Below are 11,274 nucleotides of genomic sequence, written 5' to 3' on the forward strand. Positions count from 1 at the left end.
TGTTTACAAATTTGATTAAGTTTGGAAAGGAGTCAAAGTGGTTTATCAAGGTCTTCATCCATTGGTTAAGTTTGGAAGATTTGCTGAGATCCAGGCAGATGTTGATGCTGCTGGTGTAGCTATAGCTGAGGAACATGTTGTTCCTGCTCAAAGGCACGTCACCGCCTTTGAGACCTTGTCTGATGATGATGAGTTTGATAGTTCTTTATCACAACATATAGAGACTGAACATCAAGTACAACAGTCAGTACCTACTGTTGAGCTAGTTAGAAAGTTTGAAGCGTTCAAAGAAAAGCTCCAGTCAACTGCATTGAAGTCTCCTCAATCAGTCGTTGTGACACATGTTGAAGATGATATTGAAGAAGAGCCAGCCACCAATTTCATTCCACGAAAAAAGGCAAAAGAAAGATCCGAGACCCGGTGTGCTGGCTAGTGATGTGATACCAACAACTCAACCAACTGTTGCTGAGCCTGTTACTGTTGAAGCTCAGACAGCTTAAGGCCCATCTAATGCTACTCAACAAACTCAAGAAGATTTTTGAAGATATTCTCGAGCACGACTAAAATCAAGCAATAAACCAAGGGAGAAATTGTTGGGCTATATTTATGGTTTATGCTTTTAGACGTAGTTTTTGGGCTTAATTGGGCTAATATATGTAAACCGAAATCTTGATTTCTGTGGGCTTTACTTTGTTTTGGGCCTAGGTTGGTAGTCTATATATATGATGTATGTAACTCATAGTAAGGCTGTTGGTTCTAAGTTGTTCATCCATTATTATTCAATCGTGTAAGTTAAGGGCTTAAGCACCCGACGTATAATATACGTGTGTTTTGAAGCTTCTTCATTGTGTTTGGTGTGTTCTTAATCGTTTCTCACAGAATCAACATAGTGGTTAGTTTCCGCCTAACCATTAAGTATATTGATATCACATTGAAAGATCCGTCACGGGACTTACATGTTGGTTTAACTTGGTTCATTAATCTTAACAAGAATGAAATGAAAGTGAATATAAATTGTTTACCCTTTTGGTGTGTTTGGACTAGATCTTGGATGTATAGAAAGACGGATTATGTGTACAGGAGATTATTGTGTGTGTGTATGTGTGGTGAAGATGATTGGGTGATGATGAAATGATGAAGATAAGGATAAAACTAGGGTTTAGGGGTTTAAATAGGCAAAGCCCAAAGGCTTTTAGGCCCAAATCACTCTTAATTCCATTAACTCTCTTAATATTATCCATGCTTCTACATATTAGTTAACTAGTTTAACCGACGCCACACGCTACGATGAGTAAAATAAACTTATAATACTTTATTTATTATTCAATGAAACGAGGACGTTACAAGGCTCTCTCCCTTAAAAAGGTTTCGTCCCCAAAACCTGCTTAATCCTTATAAAAACGAACGCTCCATGTATTCACTTCCTTTTTCGAACCATCTTAGCTTCCTAGATTATCGGTTTAGCCTTCTTACTCTCGACCTTGCAGTCAACGAGTGGTGTTCACGAGTGTTAGCTGTTCAAGGTAGCTTGCCAATGAAGCCCTCGACAAAATGCTTCTTGTCTTAACTTAACAAGTCTCGACCCGTCTCTTGAAGAGACATTTTATTCTACTATTCTAAATCTACCGCTTACTTTAAATTCTAAGGTCATGCATCACGTGACTGCCTTTCACCAGGATTCATTCATATCATAATTCAATCCATAAACATCACATTCAAACATGAGGTATAAATTCTAAACTTAAACAGTATGCACGAAATCTTTAAAGTCATACATAACATAATACTTAAACGAAATAACTCATTATTCTCGAATGCTCTTTCCTTCAGCTTCCTTCTTTGACAGAGAACTCTAAGTCTGCGCCTTCTTTCCTGCTTCTCCCCCTCCTGCTCTAGGCTTCTTGCATCCGTAAGCCTTGTGACCACCAGCTCCACAATTAAAACATTTATGGTTGTTCTGGCATTCCCAGGAGAAATGTCCTGCTTTCCCGCATCTATAGCATGCATTCAAACCAGCCTTGCACTCTCCAAGTTGCATTTTGCCACACACCTTGCAAGCCTCTCTCCCCTCCATCCGACGTTTATTTTCCCCCGCATTATCCACATTATCTATAAGCCGTTTAGCGGGAGCGGTTCCTTTCCTTTCTTTCTTCTCCTCTACCACCACCTCATTCACTGCCAGGTCATCATAAACCATTTCCGCAAGCTCGACCGCAGAATCAAAAGTAGCAGGTCTATTCGCCTTGACAAGTGTGCGGACATTCTATGGAAGTCCTCTGATGTAACACTTGATTCTCTTCGCTTCCGTATTCACCATCTCAGGCACAAGTCTTGACATTCCGTTAAACTCAGTAGTGTACTCACGGTGTGTCATTTTCCGCGCTTTCAAGTTTAGAAACTTCATCTCTGCCCTTTCAACTTCAGCATCAGCACAGAACTTCTTCATTACCATCTTTCTCAGATCCTCCCACTTCATGGCCTTGATTTCAGCAGCATTTTTTTTTGTTCAACAGTTTCCCACCAGAACATAGCTTCATCACCAAATGACTGAGTAGGGAAGCCCACAGCTTGGTCGGGACGACACTCGCTAATGCGGATAACCTTATCCATTGCGGTTATCCACTGAAGGGTAGCGATCGTGTCACCAGTACCAGTTAGCTGAGGTGAGTCACAACCTTTGAAGGTTCTGTACTTGCAACCACCTCGGCCTCTCCTACAATCATTCATCTTCACAGAATGATCTTCACTTGATGCCTCAGTCTTAGTATCCTCCTTACTACTCTCCCCAGTATCCTCAACAGTCTTAGTACGTCTTTCAGTAGACTTGTCTGATTGGAGATTCTTCACTGCAGCAGCAATGGCTTGAGTAATCGCAGCTTGAATAGCATGATCGAGCTGATACTCTTCTTCACGTACAGTCAGGCTTCTGTCTTCACTAGGCTCAATAATCGGCTCCTCAGAGGGTAGTGGGATGATACGTGGCCTACCACGACGTCCCTTGCGCCCTCCTTGCCTAGTTGTCTTAGTACTAGCCATTTGAATTCTAAAGGAAAAACACAAACATCGTCACATGAGGAACTATTTAGTACAAGGATAGTAAGGCTGCAGGTAATAACAGTGGCCAACTGGGATTAGCTGCTCACGTTACTTATCGTGTCATATACACTTCCTTTCGTGAGTCTACTTGTGCTTGGTTCTACTTAAAGCAGTTAGAAAATCAAGCATTTCAAATATAAGCAAGCAATCCTACTTCTAACAATTTCATATAACTTTCTTACTTATCCCCGTTATACGTAAGGAAATTTATGCATTTAGCTTGCTTGAGTGGCATACGGCTATCCATACTGTCTTTCCTCTTCGGTCCCATTCTTTGCTTGAGTCTAAGCATGTAAGGATGCTTAAATCTCTCAAACTTTTTCTCTGATACCAACTTGTAAGGCCCCGAGCCCGGGTGCCCTACTTTATCGTTGGATTTAATCATAAACTCAGTTTGTTACAGCGGAAGTCTATACAAATAGCAGTGGAAATTTAAACTTTTTATATAACAACCTTATTCTCTAACTATTCTTCAATATGGATAGCCTCGTATGCACCTCAAGCTTGCTACGTCATCGATAATACCTGCATGCATACTAAAAGTCAGCTTCACGCTGAGTGAGTTCTAACGTTTCTTTCTTTTAATTAAATTTGAATTATAATTAAATCACATTATTTATTTATACGCGACATAACCCTTGTCTATAACTAGTCCCGTACGTACTTGCTAATAATTGAGCCTTCCATTCTTACTCGTAAACGACCATATCCAATTGAAGGGATTCGTCATCCTAACTTGCTGCGCGTGCATGAGGACCGAAGGCTCTACGCATGAACATGCAATCGTTCATTCACATCAATATACATATTGTTATTCTATGCAGGTATTTGATAGGACTTGTCCCCTACCTTCTTTCTGTTCTATCCACTGACTTTTACCCATACAAATAGTATCCATAGCTGGACCATACATTCACACAACGTATATCTATGCATTTAAAAATTATCATGCCATGCAACCGTACTACATATACACACATAATTAATAGCTAATTTACTTAGTATCCGTATTTGGATCGCCTATTCATTGTATCCATATCTGGACCGCCTTTTCATTATATCCATATCTGGACCGCCTATTCATTGTATCCATATCTGGACCGCCTATTCATTGTATCCATATCTGGACCGCCTATTCATTGTATCCATATCTGGACCGCCTATTCATTGTATCCATATCTGGACCGCCTATTCATTGTATCCATATCTAGACCGCCTATTCATTGTGTCCATATCTGGACCGCCTGTTCATTGTATCCATAACTGGACCATAGTACACATATTATCCCAATCAATCAGCTCATTGTATTTATAATTAGACCACATTACTATCACAACACGTGCCCGAACACAGTATAGGCTTTTAGTCCTTTATTTTATTCGTTCATGTGGATTCCCGTTCATAGAGCTATGTTGTTTCCCTAAATAGAGCATCTGTCTATTGCTTATACGTCTGCACATCGCTCACGAGTACCTCATGATGTGGACAGGTATAAGGTACTACCACCCCCCTAATGTCCCCATCATGTTACTCACGTTCATAATACCTTCTTAATATCTGTAGTTAAATAAATTTACTACTAATATACACGTTTACTTTCTCTTAAAAACATATTTCGTTCATCTTTTTCTTCTTTCTAGAGTATGCATACAACCTCAAAACGTTTAAAGAAAAAGGGGGCTAGAACTCACCTGTAGACGATTTCCTTTCCGAGTTAATCGTAATGCGTCCTTTCAACTGTGCTCAACTAACTGTTAATAACGTACACACATTAATCTCTATATTTGTTTGCTATTTATTTTCTTGAGTTAATGGAGTTAACTCTTAAGCTAATCGAACCGACATGTATTCTTCTTTAACTAATTCTTATTCGCTCAATGTACCTAACCTTTGTTTTATTAACGAACAGTCTTCATTAGTTTACGTCCATAACGATATTTATTATTATTATTATTATTATTATTATTATTATTATATATACATATATTTATTATTATACTTGTTTTATTATCATAAGTTCACATTCGTAATGCGTTTATAAGTCAACGTTTCCTTAAGCGAGTTCGGGTTCGTGTTGGTCTATACTTAACTTCTTTAATAATTTCATTTCTTTAACAAGTGGGCTCTTGTGTTTGGTTCACCTCCAACTCACATTCCTTTATTTGGGGCGGGTCATGGGTCATTAGACGAGTCGGGTCTCGGGTTTCGTTCAAGTTTTCACATTACTACAATCCCTTTATCATTATTACATATTATTATTAATATTATTTATTATTATTAAAGAATTATTATATTACCATTTGTTTATGATTATCATCATTTATTATATAACACACACCCTCACCTACCCACCCTCTCTTTCTCTTCCATACCTTCTTCTTCTCTCTCTTTCTTACTTCACGGTCGCCCACCTCCGTCACCACTTCCGGATTCTGCTAACCCGGCGCCACATATATGGGAAGAAGAGAGATGGTGGACCGAGCTCGGGTCCTCTTCGGGTCGCATAGGAAGCTCAACTATTCGCATAAGGATGATTCGCACGGGTTCTTTTTCGTATCGGGTTTCGCATAGCCGGAGCTTCGCATGGCCGGAGTTCGCTTCACACGGCTGGATTTCGCATCGGGATGCGAACTCCTCTATTTCGCACGTCGGAGTTTATCCAGATTTGGTTCGGGTTTGCTTCAACAGTGGGGTTTGGACATGAGACTCGTCATGGCTCAGATCTGGGTTTAACCTCGCGCTCCCCGGACACTCACTTCTGTCGGAACTCAGATCCGTTTCGAGTTGGGTTTTCCTCTTCAGTTTATATTTTTGACCATGTGCATATGTATGTTCACATTTGTATGTATTTATTTATATACGTTTTCGTGTCATGTTTGTTTAACCAAGATCCCTTTCTTAGTCGGTTAGATCGTTGTTCGTTTATGTCGGTTTGACTCGGTTCATTAATCTTAACAAGAATGAAATGAAAGTGAATATAAATTGTTTAGCTTTTTGGTGTGTTTAGACTAGATCTTGGATGTATGGAAAGACGGATTATGTGTACAGAAGATTATTGTGTGTGTGTGTGTTTATATGTGGTGAAGATGATTGAGTGATGATGAAATGATGAAGATAAGGATAAAACTGGGGTTTAGGGATTTAAATAGGCAAAGCCCAAAGGCTTTTAGGTCCAATCACTCTTAAGTACGTTATTCAATGCTTCTACATATTAGTTAACTAGTTTAACCGACTCCACACACTACGATGACTAAAATAAACTTATAATACTTTATTTATTATTCAATGAAACGAGGACGTTACAAAACTAAAGGAATAACATCAATCAAAAGAAAAACATAATCAAAATGAAAACATGCAGATCAAAAGATTATGGCATTACTGCTCCTTAAAAAGATTATGACATTATATACAGTACCGGTTAAATATAACATTATAAAAGAATTGATTTATGTATTTGGTAACCAAATCCTAACCCTCCATAAATAATCACAAATGCAACTCTAAATCTAAAAACCGAAATAATGGTAGTTACGCGTAAATATTTGTAAACCTACATTGAGTATCTATAGATTAAGGACGACCAAACAAATTCAATAGAATATTAAATTATCAGCTAATCATGTTTGTTGTAAACATAAATAATATCAATCCGATTCTAAATTTATTGTATCGAATGCTATTATTACCTATTTATAGTACTTCTGAATTTAAAGTATATTATCAGCTCCTATATTTTTATAGTTCTACAAATATGAGCGAAGAACATGTAGTAAATCATTAATGTAACCTGAATCAACATATTAGAGATTAAATGTAACCAAATTCTAAAGTAAAACCTTTTACCTTAAGATATAGAGAGGCTTGTACTCGCAACCTGCAACCTTTGTAAGCAAAATGAAGAACTCCAATCTGCAAAGTCAAGTAGGTTAGAAATAAAATAGAATGTTAATTATTCATGTTCTGCATTAACAACAAAATTAAGCTCAAATCACAAATTGCCAAGCACTAAAACACACATATCACTAAAATCGATTAAATTTACTTGTCATTTAGTACATAAAAATAAGCAGCTCACGATGATGTGAAACTCGTTCAGTTCAAGGATCCAGTTAGTGAACGACAGTGCGATTTTAGTGAATCGAATATATGGAGAGGGAGTTTTAAACAAATAAAGGGGCATCATAACCCATTGTGAATTAGAAATAAGATAAGAGTTACAAACTCGACGCGAACAACATTTGACTTACCTGGAAACCGATACGGGAAAAATGAAACCAACTTTGTTGCCCACAAAAGACTAATATTGTCAACTGATCCACACATGTAATCAAAATTGAATACAAGTTTCCTTTTTGCTGCCCATGTCTATTGTCAATCTAGAACCAATGAAGGAAATCTGTTAATTAGAAAGAAAATGACTTGACTGATATTCTAGGGAACCATAATCGCAAGACAATCAAAGTAGATAAAGTCCTACACAAACAAACAAACCAATTAGTATGATAGCCGAAAAAGTAAACAATATTGAGGAGTGTTGTATTTAAACTATGGATGCTTCTGGAAATCAAATCATATCAACCCGTGGATGCTTCTAGTAGAGGAGAAGGGGATGTTGGTTGATCGATCGAGTAACAATCAGTGAATCAATTTGTGGAAACCATCATCAACGTCTAATGTTGTTGTGGGAATCGTCGCTGGATTGGAGATAAGGGTGGTTTACAAAAGGGGCCGATGGTTTGTAGGTATGGTGTTATGACCCGTTCATTACCCGGGTTTGGATAAATGGATCAAAAACGGGTTAGATCAATGAGAACTCACCATTTAGAAATCAAGCAATCTGGTGGCTTCCATAAAAAGGGGAGCGACCACATCGCGACACATAGGATTTTAATGCTTTCGTTTATATATATTACTAGATTTTATCCCCCGTAACGGGAGTTGTTTTGCATTATTCGTTTCTAATATATATATATATATATACATACATACATACATATATATATATATACATATATATATATATATTTGGATTTTAATTTAATTTACTGTAAGAAAATTAATAATTAATATACTTGAGGTTTGATGATAAAATGGTTTCACAAAAAATGATATGCTATAATCCGATTTAAAAGCCATCTGGGTTTGGTGATACCTATTACCCGTTTATTTTCTTTATTATAAAATTGTTTCTTAATTATAAATAATATCTTTTTTAAATAAAATAGGATATTAATTTTTAGTATATCCCTATCTTATAGGATTTTCATATCAAATATTTGATAAGATTAATTTTTAATGTAATGAGATGTTATAACCCGATTAAGAGCTATATGAGTTTGGCAAGACCTTTACCCGTGAATTCGGTTCAAATGCGTGAGAAGCCTTTATTTACAAATAAAGCAATCTGATGGCTTGAGGGAATGGTTGTTTTACATTTTTCATTTTATAATATTTATTTTTTGGATTTTAATTTTCTTTATTGTAAGAAAGTTAATAATATACTTAGGGTTTGAAGATGAAAATGTTTTATAAATAAATGATATGTCACAACCTGTTTAAAAGCTATCTGGATTTGGTGACCCATGACCCTCTTATGTTTTTTTACTATAAAATTGTTTATTAATTATAAATAATATTTTTTTCTTTTTAAATTTGATATTAAATTTTAATATATCCATATTTTATAGGATTTTCATATCAAATGATTGTTAAGATTAATTTTTAATTTAATGAGATATTATAACCCGTTTAAGAGCTATCTGATTTTGGTAAGACCCATACCCACGAATTTGGGTTAAATAAATGAGAGGCCTCCATTTAAAAATTAAGCAATCTGGTGGCTTTCATAAAAGGGGGGAGCGACCACATCACGACACGTAGGATTTTAGTGTTTTCATTTATATATATTATAGATAGATATTAAATTAAATGATGATTTTCAATTTAATTAAATGAAAATGAAATTACCTTACTACCCTTCCATATAAATTTGGAGTAATGCCACATGTCAATGATATGTTGGTTCTTACCATTCTTACAAAACTACTTATTTTTATTTAAACTCTTTTATATATATATAAATATATACACACTAGGTTTTATCCCCCCCGTATTTCAGAGATTATTTTACATTTTTCGTTTTTTAATATTTATTATTTATTTTGTGGATTTTAATTTTCTTTATTCTAAAAAATTTATTAATATACCTAGAGTTTGATGATTAAAGGGCTTAACAAATAAATGATATGTTATAACCCGTTTAAAAGCTATCTGGATTTAGTGACCCATGACCCGCTTATTTTCTTTTACTATAAATTTGTTTCTTAATTATAAATAATATTTTTTAAAAAATCGGATATTAATTTTTAGGATATTGCCTATTTTATATGATTTTCATATCCAATATTTGGTAAGATTAATTTTTAATTTAATTTATCCCCCGTATTCCAGGGGTTGTTATACATTATTCAGTTATAATATTTATATATATTTTTAATTCTAATTTTATTTACTGTAAGGAAGTTAATAATATACTCAGGGTTTGATGATAAAAGAGTTTCACGAATAAATGAGATGTTATACCCCGGTTTAAAAGCTATCTGTGACATTCGTCAATTTCGGGTCTTGTTTGTATTCGTTTTTGTATTTGTTTATTATGTAAACCGACCCAATTTGTAAACCGAAGCTTATGTTATAATCAAAATGATGGATTTATGTTACAATATTGTTTCACACTTGTTGGGTCTTGAAAACATCCTACCTTTATTTTTATTTTTATTTTTATTTATTTATTTATTTATTATTTTTTTTTTTTTGTTATTTTGTGTTTTTGTCTTGATCCATTTTGCATGAAAACTCATGTGTCTCACACCCATATTTGACCACCAACATTACCCTATATATACACCACCTTTCCTCTTCATTTTCCCTTGCTACAACTCCAAAAAAAAAAAACTCTCTCAAACATCAAAGATTCAAGGTTATCTTCTTAAGTGTTCTTGAAGGTTTTTAGTCTTTCATCTTAATTAGTTTATGTAGCCTTATTAATACTTGTTTATGGTTGTGCAACATATATATAATATACGTCCCTTGTTTACCTTTGGTAGTTACTTTTCCGATTCCGGTCGGTGAGGTTTCGGGCCTCATAAGGCAAGGCTTCATGGAGGACTTCGTGTCCTTGATATAAATACATCTATATAACTTGTTCATAAATATTAATCTTGCTTATTTTAGTTTGTTGGTCATGTTTACAAGTTCCATGGTTATAGGTTTTTAAGAGTCTATGTTTCGGTTTAACCGTAAATAGCTCTAAACCGTAAACCGAACTTTGTTACTAGTTTTGTTAAATAATTGTTTAAACATACTTATTGTTAGATCTAAGTTTCTAAAATCATTTTTAGAAATTCTATGGTAATGGGTTTGTAGAATCTTACCTCGGTCTTAACCCGAAACACGATCCGAACCGAAAACCGAACTTTTGTTTAAAGACTTTATTGTTAACTTTTGGTTGTAAAACTTAAAGTATTTTTTTTTATTTGTACATTATTATACAAGTTCTTTAGTGTTTGGACATGTGGAAACCAAACCGATTCTTACTCGCTTAAGACACACAAATGTGTTTTTTAAGCCATCAAGACTTGTATATTTCTTTAAAAATAGTTACAAATTGATTTTTAAATATTTTCTTAAGTACTTGGAAATGTTGGATCCAACTTGATCTCATAACAAAGTTTGGACCGACAAAACCGAACACTTGCTTAACGTGCGTTGCTAGTTCTAAAACAATGGAACTACATACTTGGTTAAGTCTTATTAAATTTTATTGAGTTATCTCATAACATTCAATATTTTGGAAAGTTGACTTTGGGTTTGACCAATTATCAAGACCCGAACCGACAACCCGAACACTCGATAAAAAAAACCCGTTTTAGTATCTTTATTCCAAAGGGATTTGCATTCTTGCATTTTATCCACCTTATTACTTAACATAGGTTGAGTAAATATTAAGGTTAGATACTTTAACCCGGTTTCGAGCAAACTTACATTTTTAAAGGGTTATTATTATAAATTCTTAAATAGTTACATTTTAAAACCTTGAACTTTAATTATTTACATTTCTCAACATTTATTTTGTTTAAAGACCTTCAAGACAACCTTTCTAAATTCAAGACTTC

The sequence above is a fragment of the Bidens hawaiensis genome, unplaced genomic scaffold (genome assembly GCF_021521415.1).
Source record: "Bidens hawaiensis isolate Kalapana, Puna unplaced genomic scaffold, B.hawaiensis_p1.1 tig00001269_1, whole genome shotgun sequence".
NCBI classification, from domain to species: Eukaryota; Viridiplantae; Streptophyta; class Magnoliopsida; order Asterales; family Asteraceae; genus Bidens; species Bidens hawaiensis.